We start from the raw sequence: 21,222 nt of genomic DNA on the forward strand, positions 1-21,222 counted from the left end.
GTTTGTTGGCTTGCCTATCGATCTCTTGTTTCTTGCCCTAAGCCGCCACTGGGCCGTCCCCTTATATACATGGGTTGACGCCTGGTGGCCTACAGAGTCCCGGCTGGCTCATAAATCGTGTCCGGCTCGGTGACTTCTTTTACATTCCTTTCCTTACAAGTATTTCCTTACATACGGCAGTTTACAATATTGGGCCTTAAACCGCCTCTAGGCCTTTAGGCCTTCTATAAGATTTAATAAACTATCGCCCTGAATGTCTACTGGGCTTCCTTTGTGACCCGCCATTGGGGCTGACCCGGCCCCTCCTGGGCGGGTCATAACTGATAGCTATATCCCCAACACCCCTGCTTGATCGAACCACTAACGTTGTTGAGTCTAGAAAAATGTTTTGAGTCTTATAGGATTATATATATCGGAGAGTAGGATTCTTTTTGCTCCTTAGTCCTTTCGTCGCTCTGGTGAGGCCTCCTGACGTAGAGTTTTGACTCTTCCCTTCTCAAATTTCACGAAATGTTTTTTTAGGATCATGCGGGTATCTCGGAATCGTTCCGATGGTTTTGTGACGAGAACATTGTTCTTGGTGCCTCTTGACATTTAGGGGTTATGGCAGTGTCCCGGGGAGTTGAGCTCCGAGGTGTTGTCGTCACAATTTTATCGTTACAGTTCTGGAATACCTGAGTTCGCCGACATTGAAAATCTCCTTTATGCAGTTGTTAGTGAGATAACCTCGACGCCACCCAGTACTAGGGCTGGAGTTCGGGAGTATTGCCATAACTCGTATAACGAATGCTTTTCTAAGGTTGAGGTAAATGATTTCCGAAGGTTTCTTGGTTATGTGTTGAAGGATGGATATAGCTGGATGTAGGATTTTCTAGTTTTGGGTGAGATATTATGCTTCCCCTGTATCCCCAACACCGGATTGCATAACCAGAAAGTTTCGGGAGTTTCATAGGTGGGAATTCATGTAGCTCTAGTATTTCTTCCCGCAGATATTTGGTTTGTGATTGGGTAATCCTTCCCAATTATTTGTTCATATCCATACTTTGTTGCTTTATTCATCTATCTCTATCTAAGTGGCTTCTCAACTTATGGAAGTGTGATCATTTACTTTGGAATTCATTTGTTCATTCTTGTTCAAATATTAAGGCTATATGTTGCAATATCGATCCATTGATTCAGCTTAAATATATGTCTTTCAAGATGCTAACGGATGTCAACCTCTTCAGGATGGCTCCTCCAATGCATCAGAATCCAGAACCTCCGCCACCACCTCCACCTCCGGAGGCATGGCAAGCTGTCATGGCCACCACCAATGCCAACACGCAGATGCTTTTGCAACTCTTGCAAGAGCGCAACCAAGGAAATCAAGGCCAAGGCAACAATCAAGCTCAGTTTGCTACCCTCAATCAGTTCCTCGCAAACCAGCCGAAGTCCTTCAGTAATTGTGTCGAGGCCACAGACGCTGACGATTGGCTCGTGGATATCTGCAAACATTTTGAGTGTAGCAATGTCAGGCCTGAGGACTTTGTCAAGTTTGCTTCGTTCCAACTCAAAGACCAAGCTTCTGAGTGGTATCAACAATACAAAGATTCCAGAGGAGGTCGTGTGATTACCTGCGATGATTTCCGCCAAGACTTCAAAACTCACCACATTCCACAAAGTGTTGCTGAGAGTAAGCGTTAGGAGTTCTGCAATCTGAAGCAATGCAGCATGTCTGTTTACCAATACAACATCCTATTTCAGAGGCTCGCTCGCTTCACCAAACAAGACGTCCCTGACGAGAAGAGCATGATTTATCAATTCAGAGGTGGCCTCAGAGAAGATCTGCAACTAGCTCTCGTGCTTTTTGAGCCGACCAAGTATGATGATTTCTACAACATGGCACTAAAGCAAGAAGCTGCTCGGATCAAGTGTGATGCATCTAAGAAGAGAGTCAGGGATGCAACTCCACCTTCTTCTTCAACTCAAGTGGCAGCTAAGCAATAGAAGTTCTGGTTGCCTCCTCCTCCTCCATTCCGTCAGCCTTATCAGCAGAAGAGTAAAGGTGGCTGAGGGAGTCCTGTATTAGGGGGTCTCCGGACAGCCGGACTATCTCCATTGGCCGGACTGTTAGACTATGAAGATACAAGATTGAAGACTTCGTCTTGTGTCCGGATGGGACTCTACTTGGCGTGGAAGGCAAGCTAGGCAATACGTATATGGATATCTCCTCCTTTGTAACCAACCTTGTGTAACCCTAACTCTCTCCGGTGTCTATATAAACCAAAGGGTTTTAGTCCGTAGGACAACAATCACAACGTACAATCATACCATAGGCTAGCTTCTAGGGTTTACCCTCTCTGATCTCGTGGTAGATCTACTCTTGTAACACCCATATCTTCAATATCAATCAAGCAGGACGTAGGGTTTTACCTCCATCAAGAGGGCCCGAACTTGGGTAAAACTTCGTGTCCCTTGCCTCCTGTTACCATCCGGCCTAGACGCACAGTTCGGGACCCCCTACCTGAGATCCGCCGGTTTTGACACTGACATTGGTGCTTTCATTGAGAGTTCCTCTGTGTCGTCGCTGTTAGGCTTGATGGCTCCAACTATCATCCATAGCGATGCGGTCCAGGGTGAGACTTTTCTCCCCGAACAGATCTTCGTATTCGGCGGCTTTGCACTACGGGCTAATTCGCTTGGCTATCTGGAGCAGATTGAAAGCTATGCCCCTGGCCATCCGGTCAGATTTAGAAGTTTGAATTACATGGCCAACATCCGTGGGGACTTGATCTTCGATGGATTCGAGCCACAGCCGGGCGCGCCGCACTGTCGCGATGGGTATGACCTAGCTCTGCCACTGGACGGTACCCCAGAGGCCACGCCCGCATCAGCTCCGACCCTTAGCTTGGAGCCAGATGCGCTAATCAAGGACGGGTGGCTAGACACCGCGTCAGGGGCTGCAGTCTCGACGGTGATCGAGCCAAACACCAGCATAATCCTCTGCGTAGCCCGTGACTCCAAGGTCCCGGACTCTCTTCCGGACACCGAACCATCCGCGCCCCTGCCAATCGAATCCGATTGGGCGCTGATCATGGAATTCACCGCCGCGGATATCTTTCAGCACTTGACCTTCGGCGACATTCTGAATTCACTAAGGTCTCTCTCTTTGTTAGGAGAGCCCTGGCCAGATTATCGCCAACAGGATTGGGATGCGGATGACGAAGAAATTCGACGCCCACCCACCACCCACTTTGTAGCCACTATTGATGATTTAACCGACATGCTCGACTTCGACTTCGAAGACATCGACGGTATGGACGACGATGTAGGAGACGAACATGAACCAGCACCTATAGGGCACTGGAAAGCCACCTCGTCGTATGACATATACATGGTGGATACACCCATTGAAGGCAACGGCAACGAGATAGAGGAGGATGAACCCTCCAAGAAGCAACCTAAGCGCCGACGTCAGCGGCGCCGCTCTAAGTCCCACCAAAGAAAAAGTGGTGATACCGGCACAGGAGATAATAACACTCCGGATAGTGCCAAAGACAACAACAATCCCCTCCAGCAAGATTTAGAGCAGGAGGATGAAGGAGCCAGCTCTCCTGAGAGAGCGGTCGGTGGAGAGGAGGAGGATGACAATTACATGCCCCCCTCCGAAGACGAGGCAAGCCTCGGCGACGATGAATTCGCCGTACCAGAGGATCCCGTCGAACAAGAGCGCTTCAAGCGCAGGCTTATGGCCACGGCAAATAGCCTAAAGAAAAAGTAGCAGCAGCTTCAAGCTGATCAAGATCTGTTAGCTGACAAATGGACCGAAGTCCTCGCGGCCAAGGAATATAAACTCGAGTGTCCCTCCAAGAGTTACCCAAGGCGTAGGTTACTACCCCAACTGGAGGAAGAAGCGTATGATACGGCTGATCAGCCACCTCGTGGCCGCAATAGAGAGGCATTCCAGACAAAAGCTCAGCCTCCACCCCAACGCCACCCAAATAAAAAGGCATGGGGAGATACGCCGTACCTGCGAGACATATTGGAGGACAAAGCAAAGCATTCAAGATCGATCTACGGATCACGAGGGCGCACCACTCTACGAGATGGTAAACGTCACGCCGGATACAGTAAAAGCAAATCCGGCCGGGCCGAACACAGCGGGCATGACCCATACGAACTGCGTCGCGATATAGCCCAATACAGAGGCGCCGCACACCCCTTATGCTTCATAGACGAAGTAATGGAACATCAATTCCCAGAAGGTTTCAAACCTGTAAACATTGAATCATACGACGGCACAACAGATCCCGCAGTATGGATTGAGGACTTCCTCCTCCACATCCACATGGCCCGCGGTGATGACTTACATGCCATCAAATACCTCCCACTAAAACTCAAAGGACCAGCGTGGCATTGGCTTAATAGCTTGCCAGCGGACTCCATTAGCTGTTGGGAAGATCTGGAAGCCGCATTCCTCGACAACTTTCAGGGCACTTATGTGCGACCACCAGACGCCGATGACTTGAGCCACATAATTCAGCAGCCAGAAGAGTCGGCCAGGCAATTTAGGACTCGGTTCCTTACAAAGAAAAATCAAATCGTCGACTGTCCGGATGCGGAGGCCTTAGCGGCTTTCAAGCACAACATCCGAGACGAGTGGCTAGCCCGGCACCTTGGTCAGGAAAAGCCAAAATCTATGGCAGCTCTCACGACGCTCATGACCCACTTTTGTGCGGGAGAAGACAGCTGGTTGGCTTGCAGCAATAACATATCAAAGAACCATGGTACCTCAGATACCAAGGACGACAATAGCAGGCCACGTCGCAACAAGCATAAGCGCCGCATTAACAACGAAAGTACTGAGGATACGGCAGTCAATGCCGGATTCAAAGGCTCTAAACCCGGTCAGCGGAAAAAGCCATTCAAACAAAGTACGTCGGGTCCGTCCAGCTTGGACCGTATACTCGATCGCTCGTGTCAAATACACAGCACCCCAGACAAGCCAGCCAATCACACCAACAGGGATTGTTGGGTGTTCAAGCAGGCCGGCAAGTTAATTGCCAAAAACAAGGAAAAAGGGCCGCATAGCAATGACGAGGAAGAACCCCGGTAGCCGCACACTGGAGGACAGAAGAGGTTTCCCCCGCAAGTGCGGATGGTGAACATGATATACGCAACCCATATCCCCAAGAGGGAGCGGAAGCGTGCGCTCAGGGACGTATATGCGTTGGATCCAGTCGCCCCAAAGTTCAACCCTTGGTCCTCCTGTCCGATCACCTTCGATCGCAGGGACCACCCCACTAGTATCCGTCATGGCGGATTCGCCGCACTGGTCCTAGACCCAATCATCGACGGATTTCACCTCACTCGAGTCCTTCTGGATGGCGGCAGCAGTCTGAACCTGATTTATCAGGACACAGTGTGCAAAATGGGTATAGACCCCTCAAGGATCAAACCCACAAAAACAACCTTTAAAGGCATCATTCCGGGCGTAGAGGCCCACTGCATAAGCTCAATTACATTGGAAGTGGTGTTCGGATCCCCGGATAACTTCCGAAGCGAAGAGGTAATCTTCGATATAGTCCCGTTCCATAGTGGTTATCACACGCTGCTCGGATGAACCGCATCCGCTAGATTCAATGCGGTACCACATTATGCATACCTCAAGCTCAAGATGCCAGGACCTCGCGGAGTTATTACAGTCAACGGAAACATAGAGCGCTCTCTCCGAACAGAGGAGCACACCGTGGCCCTTGCAGCAGAAGCGCAAAGCAGCCTCTCAAGGCAATCTACCAGTTCGGCGTTTCAAAACCCGGACACCTTCAAGCGCGCTCGGGGCAATCGACAGACAGACCACCTGGCGCGATCTGAGCTCGCATAGAAATACGACGGCCACCCCAATCCCAGCCCAATGGCGTTGTTCGTGCCGCGCGTACATAATTACGCATTAAAAATACCATGGGCACATGTGGGGAGGGGGGGCACAACTGCGGCACGCCCCAAAACGCGGCCTAAACCGCACTAGGGGCTTCCTGTTTGGTTATTTTTCTTTTTCTTTCAGGACTTTAATCTCTGGAAACACTGTCCGGCAGCTCCATTGTCGAACACATGATACAGCAACCAAGGAGACAGACAACTACGTTATACAACGGAATTCCTAGGTTGATTACAGATTTCATATCATTCCTCAGCTCGCCCTTGTAAGGGACATAGTCCTACTCTTTTGCGTATTGCACTATCTGTATCACTCTACTTTAATGCAATTTTTTAATAAACAATGCATGACATTACGACTATTATTGCATTTTTGTTATATATATATATATATATATATATATATATATATATATATATATATATATATATGTGTTCATTAACGACGCCTTGCAACCATACACTCTGATACGGCCAATGCACCAAGGGCTTACATACCCGCAATATGGTGTGAAAAGTCCGAACACTTTCACAAGTGCGGCACCCCGAACTTATAGCATTATATGCATCAGCTCCGAATCATGTCTTTGCTCAAATTTTGGGTTTGCCCGGCTCCTATGTTTTGGTACCTTACGTTCCGCTCTATCGGCTAAGGTAGTGCTAGGCGAACTACTGCGATTGTGCCCCGGTTCTGCCGGGCTGAGCACCTCAGTAGAGAAAGCTAAAACTGACTGTCATGATAAGGCGCAAGACTGGTCGCTGTTCGACGAGATTTTTCGAGTCCTTAAAGACTTATGCCGCTTAGGGCGAGGGGACGGCTCTGCCTGGCTTACAGGCGTCTATCGTGCCCCGAATTCGGCCTTCCGAACACTAGGGGCTTCGCCGAAATTTAAAATTATAGAATTTTATGGCTAAGGAGAGTGATAGAGCAATATTAGTCTGGTTGCCTTGTTCGTTGTGCTGAGCACCTCCCTCAAAGGACCCAAATATGGGAACAAGAGTGCTCAGGTTTATCCCGAACACCCCAGCACTAGCGGCATGGGGGCAGAAGCCGAGGAGTAGCCATCTCTCAGATTGGATAAACAGCCAAACAGAAGGTAATATTTAAAATTCAAACAAGCGTTGCATGGCGCATATGAAACAAGTTTCCACACATACAGGACAAAACGAGCAAGTCTCATTCAAATATTACATTTTGTGAACACTCATCCGCGATAAGACCGGCACCCGGCAGAACACCCTCGTAGTACATCTCGGGGTGGCGGTGCTCCTTGCCTTCCGGTGGCCCCTCCTTGATCAGCTTCACGACGTCTAGCTTGACCCACTGCATTTTTACATGGGCGAAAGCCTGGCATGCACCTTCTATGCAGACGGATCGCTTGACGACCTCCAGCCGAGGGCAGGCATCCACAAGCCGCCTCACCAGGCCGAAGAAGCTGTTCGGAAGGGCGTCGCCAGGCCACAACCGGACTATGAAGCCCTTCATGGCCTGATCGGCCGCCTTATGTAGCTCGGCCATCTGCTTCAGCTGGTCGCTCATTGGCACCGGATGTTCGGCCTCAGCATACTGAGACCAGAACAGCTTCTCCGTCGAGCTTCCATCCTCGGCCTGGTAGAATAGTGCGGCATCGGACACACTGCGGGGCAAATTTGCGAATGCTCCTGAAGAGCTCCGGATTCGGGTAAGTAATCGGTAATTCACCTCTACATGCTTGCTTTGCATATAGAAAGCCTTACTCGCCGCTATCTTCTTCATCGCGTCGATCTCCTAAAGGGCCTTTTGGGCCTCGGCCTTGGCACTCTTCGTGCTCTCACGGGCCGCGGCAAGCTCAGACTCTTGCATCTTCAAGTCAAGCTCCAACGCCTCGTGCTTCGTCACGAGAGCCTGGAGCTCTTGCTGCACCTCGCCCACCCGAGCCTCGTGCCTCTCTTGCTCGGTGCGCTCCTTGGCCACTGTATCTTCGGCCTTGGTCAGCGCTTGCTTCAGGGTCGCCACCTCGATCGTGGCCCCTGGCAAAACATACAATGATCATGTCATTTTGCAATCGCGTCCTTTTTATATACATATATCTGTAGACGGGGTATTACTTACCTTCGTTCTCCTCGAGCTGCCTCTTGACAAGGCCGAGCTCTTTCTTGGACCCATTGAGGTCCTGCTTCAGTACGACAACCTCCGCAGTTAGTGCGGCGGACGCCAGAAGAGAAGCCTGCATATGCATATTGACATACTTATATTAGACTCCTGCGATATTATTTGATCCTCTGTTCGGCTTTTCCTTGCGAACACCGAACAAAGCATCAGGGGCTACTGTCTATGTGGTACTACTTCTACTACATTTTAAAACACTTACCTCGAAGCCTGTTAGAAGGCTAGTGTAGGCTTCAGTCAATCCGCTCTTGGCGGACTGAACCTTCTGGATCACCGCACTCATGATAGTGCGGTGCTCCTCCTCGATGGAAGCGCTACGAAGCGCTTCCAACATAGTGTCCGGCGCCTCTGGATGGACAGAGGTCACCGGCACAGGCGTCTCACCCCCCTTAGAAGGGGACCGCTTGCCCGAGCTCGGAACTGTTGGAGGGTCCGGCGAGGTGTTCGGCTGAGGGCCGAACTCGGAGCTCTCGGGGACCCCGTCCCCTCGGATCCCGGAGTCCAGAAGGTGGCCTTGAGGCGCCTCCGGGACTGTCCCCCCACGATCCGGTGCCTCTTGAGACAGCATCTCGGCGCCGTCGGCTGGATGAGGGGAGGTGGCGGTCGGGACTGGATCGCTATCCATGTCCGACGAGCCCAGGGAGACGTCCGAGGATACCTCGATATTGGCTCGGGGCGGCCTGCACAATTGAGTTCGGTGTTAGGGAAAGCAATGCGACAAAGGAATCCTATGGGTTACTTTGGTATTCGAATACTTACGATCTCCCCTGGGGCTTGGCCCTGGGCAACCACTCGTCTTCACTTTCGTCGGCGGCGGTGGAGCTGTCCGGAAGGAGCGTCCTTCCCTTCTTGGACCCTCCGGCCTCCCCAGTTGGGGCGGCCTTCCGTTTCTTGTCTCCCCCAGTCGGTCGGGGAGCCTCTTATTCCTCTTCCTCGTCTTCGGGGGAAGAGTGCGCCGCAGAGTCATCGGACGGTGAGTCCGACGACGCCTGGCGTCGGGAACTCTTTCGAGCTCCCTTGGCCTTCTTGGTCTTCTCCGGCACCTTATAAGGGGCCGGAGTCAACATCTTGGCCAGAAGGGCGTCCGCAGGGCCTTCGGGAAAGGGAGCTGGATAGTCGATTTGTCCGGCCATCTTCTGCCAGTCCTGTTAATGGCACGGGAGTTTTGATCCCGCATAGAGTCAATCTATATAGAAAACAAGTATACTGTCAAAGGTAAAACAGCTTACCACAATGGCTTGGCGCTTCGCGCTGAATCCGCGATCCTCAGTAATGGGGGGAGGGACCGCGGCGCCCTTGAACAGCACCCTCCAGGCATCTTCATGAGTTGTGTCGAAGAGCCTGTTCAGAGTTCGGTGCTGCGCCCGGTTGAACTCCCACAAGGTGAACTCCCGTTGTTGGCACGGGAGTATCCGGCGGATGAGCATGACCTGGACTATGTTGACAAGCTTTAGCTTCTTGTCCACCATGTTTTGAATACACGTCTGGAGTCCGGTCAACTCTTTTGAATTACCCCAGGACAGGCCCTTCTCTTTCTAGGAGGTGAGCCGCATGGGGATGCCAGATCGGGACTCGGGGGCCGCTACCCATGCAGGGTCGCGCGGCTCGGTGATATAGAACCACCCCGATTGCCACCCCTTTATGGTATCCATGAAGGAGCCCTCGAGCCATGTGATGTTGGGCATCTTGCCCACCATGGCGCCTCCGCACTCCACCTGGCGGCCGCTCACTATCTTCGGCTTGACGTTGAAGGTCTTCAGCCATAAGCCGAAGTGGGGCTTGATGCGGAGGAAGGCCTCGCACACGACGATAAACACCGAGATGTTGAGGATGAAGTTCGGGGCCAGATCGTGGAAATGCCGGCCTTAATAAAACATGAGCCCCCGGACGAAGGGATGGAGAGGGAATCCCAGTCCACGGAGGAAATGGGTGAGGAATACCGCCCTCTCATAGGGCCTGGGGGTGGGGATGAGCTGCCCCTCAACTGGGAGCCGGTGCGCGATGTCGTCGGGTACGTATCCGGCTCTCCTTAGTTTCTTGACGTCTCCCTCCGTGACGGAGGAGACCATCCACTTGCCTCCCGCTCCGGACATGGTTGGAGAAGGTTGAGATGGAAGTGAGAGCTTGGGCGCTAGAGCTCGAGTGTGCGGGAGCGGATGAGCAGAGGAGGAAGAAGGCGTGGATAGAAAGGTGAATCCTTATCCCTTTATATGGGTGGACAAAATTAAGCGTCCCCACTTGCCTAATAAAACTCGCTTATCCCCCAAGCGCCGCAATTGATGGCACGGTTGGGTTACCCACTCCCGTATTGATGAGAATCCCGTAATAAGGGGACATGATCTCTGCTTTGACAAGACGTGTCGAAAAACTGCCCCGCGTTATGTGCGGGGCTGGTTAAAAGAAACGGTTCGAATAATCACCGGGCCATGACGTAACGTCATGCTGCCGAAACAAGCTAGCAAATTAGATCTACGAAAACATTATTCTCTCTACGGTGGAATGTGGAACTTATTTTGCAGGGTCGGACACTATCCTCGTATTCAAATTCTTCTGTGATGTATTCGGAGAAGGAATCCGCCTTGCAATGCCGAAGACAACTACGCGCCGGATTCATCGTCATTGAAGCCTGGTTCAGGGGCTACTGAGGGAGTCCTGGATTAGGGGGTCTCCGGACGGCCGGACTATCTCCATTGGTCGGACTGTTAGACTATGAAGATACAAGATTGAAGACTTCGTCTCGTGTCCGGATGGGACTCTACTTGGCGTGGAAGGCAAGCTAGGCAATACGTATATGGATATCTCCTCCTTTGTAACCGACCTTGTGTAACCCTAACCCTCTCCGGTGTCTATATAAACCAAAGGGTTTTAGTCCGTAGGACAAGAATCACAACATACAATCATACCATAGGCTAGCTTCTAGGGTTTAGCCTCTCTGATCTCGTGGTAGATCTACTCTTGTAACACCCATATCTTCAATATTAATCAAGCAGGACGTAGGGTTTTACCTCCATCAAGAGGGCCCGAACCTGGGTAAAACTTCGTGTCCCTTGCCTCCTATTACCATCCGGCCTAGACGCACAGTTCGGGACCCCCTACCCGAGATCCGCCGGTTTTGACACCGACAGTGGAAATGGATCTTCCCACCCACCCAACCCAGGCTATCAGTACAAAGCTCTGTCTCATGCTCCAAGGTCAAGTGCTTCGTATCACCGTCCGCTCTCAGAGGTTACTTGCAACAAGTGTCAGCAGAAAGGGCACTATGCAAACAAATTCTTCAACCAAAGGCGCCTTCCGCCTCCTCCTCCTGTGAGATCTGCCAGCAATGCAGTGGTCAAGCATAATCCCAAGTTTGCAAAGGTCAACATGTTGAACGCAGCTCAGGTAGAGGACTCTTCAGAAGTGATCATGGGTAACCTTCTTGTTAATGATATTCCTGCAAAAGTTCTTTTTGACACTGGTGCATTGCTTAGTTTCATCTCAAGACCATTTGCATCTAAGCATGAGTGGGTTTTCCAAGATTTGCCTAGTCCGTTAGTAGTTGTCTCATCGGGTAAATGCTTGTATGCAAGCTACATGGTTCTGGATGTTTCTATCAAGATGGGAGACTATAAGTTTTTGTCCTCTCCAATTGTTCTTGGTAACTCGGGTATTGATCTAATTCTTGGCATGGACTGGCTTTCTAAGCACAAGGCTCAGCTTGATTGTGCTGCCAGGAAGATTCAATTGACACTATCATCTGAGGATGTGATCATCTATGCCACTCGTGATGATACCATTCGACTGTTTTCTCTCAATGAGAAGGGCGAGTTGAATGCCATCTCTCAGATTCCAGTTGTTTGTGAATATCAAGAAGTTTTTCCAGAAGAGCTTCCAGGAATGCCTCCTCACCGACCACTTGAATTCGTCATCGATCTTGAGCCTGGCATGGAACCTGTTTGCAAACGTCCCTACAAGCTTGGACCAGAAGAGTTGAAGGAGCTGAAGAAACAACTCGATGAACAAGAGTGTATGGGTCTGATCCGACCGAGTTTTTCTCCATGGGGTTGTGGTGTTCTTTTTGTCAAGAAGAAGGATGGCATGGACCGACTTTGTGTCGACTACCGCCCATTGAACAAGAAGACAATAAAGAACAAGTACCCACTTCCCAACATCAATGAGCTTTTCGACCAACTTAAGGGTGCTCAAGTATTCTCCAAGCTTGCCTCCATATGGGTTATCATCATATTCACATTCTTGAACAAGATATCCCCAAGACAGCATTCAGAACAAGCTATGGTTCTTATGAATATACTGTATGTCTTTCGGCCTTGTCAATGCTCCTCCAACATTCTCTCGCATGATGAACTTCATCTTCAACCCTTACACAAATGATCTCGTCTTGGTGTATCTCGATGATATTTTGGTCTTTTCCAAGAACAAGGAGGATCATGCTAAGCACTTGAGATTGGTGCTGGACAAACTCAGAGAACAGCAATTCTATGCGAAGTTTTCAAAGTGCGAGTTTTGGCTCGATGAGGTTCTCTACCTTGGCCATATCATCTCCGCCAAGGGCATAGCTGTTAATCCTGAGAAGGTGTCTGCAATTGTGAATTGGGAACCGCCTTAGAATGTCAAGTAGCTCTGCAGTTTCCTTGGGCTTGCAAGCTATTGGCGAAGATTCGTTGAGAATTTCTCTAAGATTGCAAAGCCTCTTTCCAACCTCCTCCAGAAGCATGTGAAGTATGTCTGGACGCCTGAATGTGACATCGCTTTCAACACCCTAAAAGATAATTTAGTCACAGCTCCTGTTTTGACTCCTCCTGATGAATCCCAACCATTCGAAGTTTTTTGTGATGCCTCCCTGCAAGGTCTCGGTGCTGTGTTAATGCAAGAGAAGAAAGTTGTGGCCTATACCTCTTGCCAGTTGAAGCCCAACAAAAATAACTACCCCACTCATGACCACGAGTTGGCGGCTGTTGTCCATGCTCTTTTAACATGGAGACATCTCTTGTTGGGAAGGAAAGTGGACATCTTCACTGACCATAAGAGTCTCAAGTACATCTTCACTCAACCCAACCTCAACCTCAGGCAGACTCATTGGGTCAAAATGATTCAAGAGTATAATCTGAGTATTGAATATACTCCAGGCAAGGCCAATGTCATTGCTGACGCTTTGAGCAGGAAGGCTTACTGCAATAGTTTGATTCTCAAGCCCTTCCAACCGGATCTTTGTGAAGCTTTCCGCAAACTTAATCTCCAAGTTGTTCCTCAAGGATTTCTTGCCAACCTCCAAGTCTCCCATACTTTGGAAGATCAAATTCGTGAGGCACAACTTCTTGATGCAATGGTGAAGAAGGTGAAGAATGGGATTGCCAAGAGCCAACCCAAGTACAAGTGATATCGCCTTGATGACAAAGATACTCTTTTCTTCGAGGATCGAATTGTGGTTCCTAAGGGTGATCTACGTTAAGTCATTATGAACGAGGCTCACAATTCACTCCTATATATTCATCCTGGAAGTACAAAGATGTACCATGACCTCAAGCAGTCATATTGGTGGACTCGAATGAAGCGAGAAATTGCTCAGTTCATGAATGAATGTGATGTCTGCAGAAGAGTGAAAGCAGAACACCAACGGCCAGCTGGTCTCCTCCAACCTCTTGCCAATCCAGAATGGAAGTTTGACCATATTGAGATGGATTTCGTGACTGGATTTCCCAAGTCCAAACGTGGAAATGATGCTATCTTTGTCGTCATCGACAAGCTCACTAAAGTGGCTCATTTTCTTCCTATCAAAGAATCTATAAAAGTAGCTCAGTTGGCAGGGCTATATACCTCCAGGATTGTCTCCTTGCACGGCATTCTGCAGTTGATATCTTCAGATCGTGGAAGCATCTTTACTTCCAAGTTCTGGGATTCCTTCCAGAAGGCCATGGCATCAACATTCGCTTCAGCCCAGCCTTCCATCCTCAAACTAGTGGACAAGTCGAGCAAGTAAATCAAATTCTTGAAGATATGCTCAGGGCTTGTGTGATTTCTTTCGGTATGAAGTGGGAAGATTGTCTTCCATATGCCGAGTTCTCCTACAACAACAGCTTCCAAGCGAGCTCGGGCAAGGCCCCATTCGAGATTCTCTATGGCAGAAAGTGTCGTACTCCTCTTAATTGGTCAGAGACTGGTGAACGCCAACTTATTGGCAATGACTTAATCACACAAGCTGAAGAAATGTGCAAAGTCATCCGTGAAAATCTCAAAGCCGCGCAATCACGCCAGACGAGTTACTATGATAGAAAGCATCGTGACTTGGCTTTCGAGATCGGAGACCATGTCTACCTCCTCGTCTCTCCAATAAAAGGCACTCGTCGCTTCGGTATCAAAGGGAAGCTTGCTCCTAGATATGTGGGTCCTTTCAAGAACATTGGCAAAAGAGGCGACCTCGCCTATGAACTTGAGCTTCCTCCCAACTTTGCAAACGTGCATGATGTGTTTCATGTGTCACAGCTTCGCAAGTGATTCAAGACTCCTGACCGCACCGTCAACCTCGAAGAGATTGATCTCCAAGAAGACCTGTCTTATCATGAGCATCTCGTTTCTATCCTTGAAGAAACTGAGGGCAAGACTCGCAACAAGTCTATCAAATTCCTGAAAGTGAAGTGGTCACACCATTCCGACTGAGAAGCCACCTGGGAATGCGAGGACCACCTCCGTTCTGAATATCCGGAGTTCTTTCAGTCCTAGATCTCGGGAGATCCTTTCATAGTGGTGGAGTGTTGTAACACCCCCGATGTAACTTTCCATATTTGTACTCCAACTCTTGCCATTTTCGGCTCTAAGTTATGAGATTCGTGGTTGGGTTCTTGTCTTTGTTTTGCTTTTGTCCATGTCATGCATTTCATATCATGTCATCGTGTGCATCTCATTTGCATACGTGTTCGTGTCATGCATCCGAGCATTTTCCCCGTTGTCCATTTTGCAATCCCACACTCCTATGTCCTCCAGTGCCCCCTTTTGCCTCTTTTCGTGAGCGGGTGTTAAACGTTCTGGGATTGGACCGAGACTTGCCAAGCAGCCTTGGTACACCACCGGTAGACCGCCTGTCAAGTTTCGTGCCATTTGGAGTCCGTTTGATACTCCAACGGTTAACCGGGGAACTGTAAAGGCCTCGTGTGTGTTGCAGCCCAACAACCCTCCAAAGTGGCCCAATAACCCATCCAAAACCCCTCCATCCTTTTGGCCGTTCGATCACAATTGCGTGGCCGAAAACCGCTCTCCATTTGGACACTCCCACCTCCTTCTATGTATAAATAGGTGCCCCCTCCTCCAAATTCACGGTCAAAACCCTAAAAACCTCCCCCGTCGCCACCGGACGCGTCCGCGACGCCCGGACACGTTCGCCGCCGCCGCCCGAACCAACCCCCGGCCGCCACGTGTCGCAATCGCCTCCACCCACTGTGCGGCCCGCCGAGTCCCGTCGCCGGCCCCCGCGGGCCCGAGCCGCCCGCGCCCCGCCTGTCTCTCCGCCGCCGCACGCGCTGCGCCGCCCGTGCCTCCTCCCATTGATGCACCGCCGCGAGCTCGCCGTGCCGCCGCGCACCTCCGCCGCTGTGGGTCGCCACCGCCTTCGCGCGCCGCCCACCGCTCGCGGCTCACCGTCCTCGCCTGGCCCCTGATTTGGCCCCGCCAGACCGGATCCGGCCGTCCCCTTCTACTCCGGCCGCCGTCCCTCCATCTCCGGCGAGGTCCAGGTGAACCTCAGTTCGCGCGCCACCCAGATCCAGATCTGGAAACCGAGGTTGACCCCAATTTTCGCCTAAGTCATTTTCATCTGCTATATTTTCAAGCACTGTTCAACATGCCATAACTCCTCATCCGTAGATCCATTGTGCATGCATGATATATCCAAATGTTCATCTGGATGTGCTCTTCATTTTGTTCCATTGTTCCATGCTTGTTTGAATCCATCTTGATGCCCAAATTGTTGATGCAAGAGTGCTATAAAATTTTAGGTGCTGATTCTTAGCGGAGTATGAGCTTTTGTCATTTTTTCTACAATTGTTGTGTGCTGCATATGAACTTGAGCTCTACATGTGTTTTGGACTATGACATGCCATCTTTACAGGGGTCTATGCCATGTATTTTTGTGATCAATGTGGTGACTAGCACAAGCATGCAAAGTATCTCTCATGATATTACTGATCTCAGAGACTTAGAATTTCACTAAGTCTTTGCTCTGCTGTTATTTTTATGCCATGTATTCATGTTGCTACAGAGAGATCCATGCTTCTTTTGAGTATGTTCAGTAAGGATGATTTGGACATATGGTTGTGCTCTATCCATCCATGCCTCTATTTTCATTTATGGAGTGCCCTAGCATGACTCAATCTTGCTCTACTTTTGTTATAAAATGTTCCTGGCAGATTGTTTATGTGTTAATCAATTTTTCCAATGTTGTTGTAGTTGATCCATGCATGCTATGAGATTGTCCTTGCCATGGTTAGCTTCATGAACATGTCTTCTTGCTGATCCCATGCTTATCTTGTCATGCAATGCCTTGTGTTGAGTGAATCGAGCTCGCAACCATGCCTTCATAATTCTGTTTTTTGCCATGTCCAGTTTTCTGCTAAGTCTGAATCTGTTAACGAAACTTGCTATGTTTACATGGGTGCCATCATATCTTCTGATCCTTTCTGGCTTATGGTCAGTAAGGGACTTTTGTTCTATGCTTTGAGTAGAATCATGCCATGCCTTGTATTTCTATGTTCTGTTCCTGTAGCATGTTGATATCTTGCTCTAAACATTGCTTCCTGATGTTAATTCCTGACATGTCAATAATTTCACAAAGTCTGTGAAGCTGATATCTTTTGCACTTTTGCCATGCTTGTTTGAATCTGCTATTGTGTGATTTAGCCGTAGCTGAGTGTTTATCTTTTGTCAAGAATCTTGAGTAGATCACTGCCATATGCTTTGTTGTTATGTTGGAGTGCAGTAGCTTAGTTTCTTGTTGCATTCTAGATGGCATTGTGCTGTTAATCACAGAATTATGCGAGTATTGTTTTGCTTGCCTTTTGCAAACCGTGCATCCGATTCCGGTGATCTTTATATCGATTTCGACCGAAATCATCTCATCTTTCCAGCGGCACACTTGGTTTTGCCAAGTTGATGCCTGGTTCTTCCTTTCCTTCCGGAGCTCACATATGCATTGCAAATCACATCCCGCATATCATGCCATGTTTTGCATCATGTTGCTTGCGCATTGCACCGTGGTTGATTGTTGTTTCTTTTTCTTGTGCTCTTGCTTTGGGTAGAGCCGGGAGACGATTACGTGATCGAGGAACCCGTTGAGTACGCTTACGAGAATCAAGCTTTCTCAACTCGGAGAACTTTGCAGGCAAGATGACCATACCCTCGAAATCACTTCTATCTTTGCTTGCTAGTTGCTCGCTCTATTGCTATGCTGCGATACCTACCACTTGCTATATCATGCCTCACATATTGCCATGTCAAGCCTCTAACCCACCTTTTCCTAGCAAACCGTTGTTTGGCTATGTTACAGCTTTGCTCAGCCCCTCTTATAGTGTTGCTAGTTGCTGTCGAAGATGGAGTTTGTTCCTTGTTGGAACATGATTATTGTTGGGATATCATTATTATATCTTGTTTACTTTAATGCATCTATATACTTGGTAAAGGGTGGAAGGCTCGGCCTTATACCTGGTGTTTTGTTCCACTCTTACCGCCCTAGTTTCCGTCATACCGGTGTTATGTTCCTTGATTTTGCGTTCCTCGTGGTTGGGTTATAATGGGAACCCCTTGACAGTTCGCCTTGAATAAAACTCCTCAGCAAGGCCCAACCTTGGTTTTACCATTTTCCACCTAAGCCTTTTTTCCCTTGGGTTCCGCGGACTCAAGGGTCATCTTTATTTTAAACCCCCGGGCCAGTGCTCCTCTGAGTGTTGGTTCAACTTGTCAGCTGCCGGTGGCCACCAGGGGCAACTCTGGGCTGGCCTACCGGAAGTTTGGACAATCCGGTGTGCCCTGAGAACGAGATATGTGCAGCTCCTATCAGGATTTGTCGGCACATTCGGGTGGCTTTGCTGGTCTTGTTTTACCATTGTCGAAATGTCTTGTAACCGGGATTCCGAGTCTGATCGTGTCTTCCTGGGAGAAGGAATATCCTTCATTGACCGTGAGAGCTTGTGATGGGCTAAGTTGGGACACCCTTGCAGGGTTTTGAACTTTCGAAAGCCATGCCCGCGGTTATGGGTAGATGGGAATTTGTTAATATCTAGTTGTAGAAAACTTGACACTTAACTTAATTAAAATGAATCAACCATGTGTGTAGCCGTGATGGTCTCTTTTCGGCGGAGTCCAGGAAGAGAACACGGTCTTGTGTTATGCTTGAACATAAGTTAGTTTCAGGATAACTTATTGATCTTTATAGCTTCTCGACCGTGTTTTGCTTTCTCTTCTCGCTCTCATTAGCGTAAGTTATCCACCATATATGCTAGTGTGTGCTGCAGCTTCACCTCACTACCTTTTCCTACCCATAAGCTTAAATAGTCTTGATCGCAAGGGTGTGAGATTGCTGAGTCCCCGTGACTCACAGATTACTTCGAAAACTGGATGCAGGTGCCGATGATGCCAGTGCAGGGGACGCAACCGAACTCAAGTGGGAGTTCGACGAGGATTCGGGACGTTACTATGTTTCCTTTCCGGACGATCAATAGAGGAGCCCAGTTGGGGAAATCGGGGATCTATGCATTTGGGGTTGTCTTTCTTTATTTGGTTCCGTAGTCGGACCTTGATTGTATTCTGGATGATGTAATGTTATATTTATGTATTGTGTGAAGTGGCGATTGTAAGCCAACTCTTTATCCCTTTCTTATTCAGTACATGGAATGTGTAAATATTACCCCTCTTGCGACATGCCTACTATGCGGTTATGCCTCTAAGTCATGCTCCGACACATGGGAGATATAGCCGCATCGTTGGTGTTACAAGTCGAACCTTGGGTGTTGGAACTCGGGGTTGGGAAGGCTGAGGAGAAGTTTGGCGTAAAAAAAAAGACGGCCCTTGGTTCCTTTATAAAGGCCTTCGGTATTGAACGCCTCCTCCTAAAGCCTAAGAACCAGCATATAAGGAATCTTTCCCACAGGACGGTTGGGTTACCCATACCCGTATTGATGAAAATCCCACAATAAGGGGGCACAATCCCTGCTTCGACAAGACTTGCCAGTAAAAACCACGCCCCCAAAACATGGAACAACGGGACAGGAAACGGTTCAAAATAAAGGCCGGGAGGGCGTGACGTCACATTATTAAAGTTGTCAGCAGATCGGATTCATGAAAGTGCTATACCATCTACAGATGTGCATTGTAGATCCGGACACATTCGTTTCGTCCGAAGACTATTTTTTGAAGTTCAGAGGGAGGAACCCGCCTTGCAATGCCGAAGACAGCACTACGCATCGGATACCTTGTCATTGAAGCCAGATTCAGGGGCTACTGAGGGAGTCCTTGACTAAGGGGTCCTCGGGCATCCGGCCTGTTATCTATGGGCTGGACTGATGGGCTGTGAAGATATGAAGACCGAAGACTCTACCCGTGTCCGGATGGGACTCTCCTTGGCGTGGAAGGCAAGCTTGGCGAACAACTATGAATATTCCATATTATGTAACCGACTCTATGTAACCCTAGATCCCCCTGGTGTCTATATAAGCCGGAGGACTTAGTTCAGATAGGGGATACTCAATACCGTAGTCATATAGGCTAGACTTCTAGGGTTTGCCATTACGATCTCGTGGTAGATCAACTCTTGTAATAATCATATTCATTAATATCAACCAAGCAGGACGTAGGGTATTACCTCCATCAAGAGGGCCTGAACCTAGGTAAAACATCGTGTCCCCTATCTCCTGTTACCATCAACCTTAGACGCACAGTTCGGGACCCCCTACCAGAGACCGCCGGTATTGACACCGACACCTCTCACTGACAATAAACCCAATGTGAGTTATTTCAAAGTCTTCGGTGCTAAATGTTGGATTAGAGATCCTCATCACAATTCTAAATTCGCACCGAAAGCACATGAAGGTTTTATGCTTGGTTATGGCAAGGACTCGCACACCTACAGAATCTTCGACACCTATCACCACAAGGTTGTTGAAACTGTAGATGTGCGGTTCGATGAAACTAACGGCTCGCAAAGAGAGCACCTACCTCCTATGCTAGATGAAATACCACCTGAGGAATCCATTAAGTTCAAGGCCACTGAGGATGTCATTCCTACTGAATAATCTGCTGAAGAAGTCATTCCTGATCGTGAAGAACATCATGTTGGTGCACCTGAGGAAAATGGCTCTGAAGAAAATGCTGAGCCCCCTCAACGTCGTCAACCAGCTCATCCTCGCGTTGCTAATTAAGTGCAGGTTGAGAGAATCATCAACGACATCAAAGCACCGGGCCCTCTCACATGCTCAAAAGCTTCGCATTGGTCTAACTTTTATGGGCACTTTGCTTTTGTCTCTATCACAGATCCCACCAAAGTAGATGAGGCATTTCTGGAGCCTGAGTGGATTCAAGCAATGCAAGAGGAATTACATCAATTCGAGCTCAACAATGTCTGGGAACTTGTCAAGCAACCAGACCCTCGCAAGCACAATATCATCGGCACCAAATGGATCTACCGCAATAAGCAAGATGAAAATGGCCTTGTGGTGAGGAATAAGGCACGACTTGTAGCTCAAGGCTACACACAGGTTGAAGGAATTAATTTTGATGAAACTTTTGCACCTGTTGCTAGACTTGAGGCTATTCGCATATTGCTTGCTTATGCTAACCATCATAATATCATCTTATATCAAATGGATGTGAAAAGTGCATTCCTCAATAGTAAGCTTGAGGAAGAAGTATATGTTGCTCAACCCCTAGGTTTTGAAGATCCAAAGCATCCTAACAAAGTCTTCAGGCTCAATAAGGCCCTTTATGGCCTCAAGCAGGCCCCTCGGGAGTGGTATGATACTTTGAAGGAATTCCTCATGAAGAAAGGCTTCAAAGCCAGTTCACTTGACCCAACTCTTTTCACCAAAACCTATGATGATGAATTATCTGTGTGCCAAATCTATGTTGATCATATTATCTTTGGTTGTACTACCAATGTTACACTGACAAATTTTCCTATA

The sequence above is a fragment of the Triticum dicoccoides genome, chromosome 7A (assembly GCF_002162155.2).
Source record: "Triticum dicoccoides isolate Atlit2015 ecotype Zavitan chromosome 7A, WEW_v2.0, whole genome shotgun sequence".
Taxonomy (NCBI): domain Eukaryota; kingdom Viridiplantae; phylum Streptophyta; class Magnoliopsida; order Poales; family Poaceae; genus Triticum; species Triticum dicoccoides.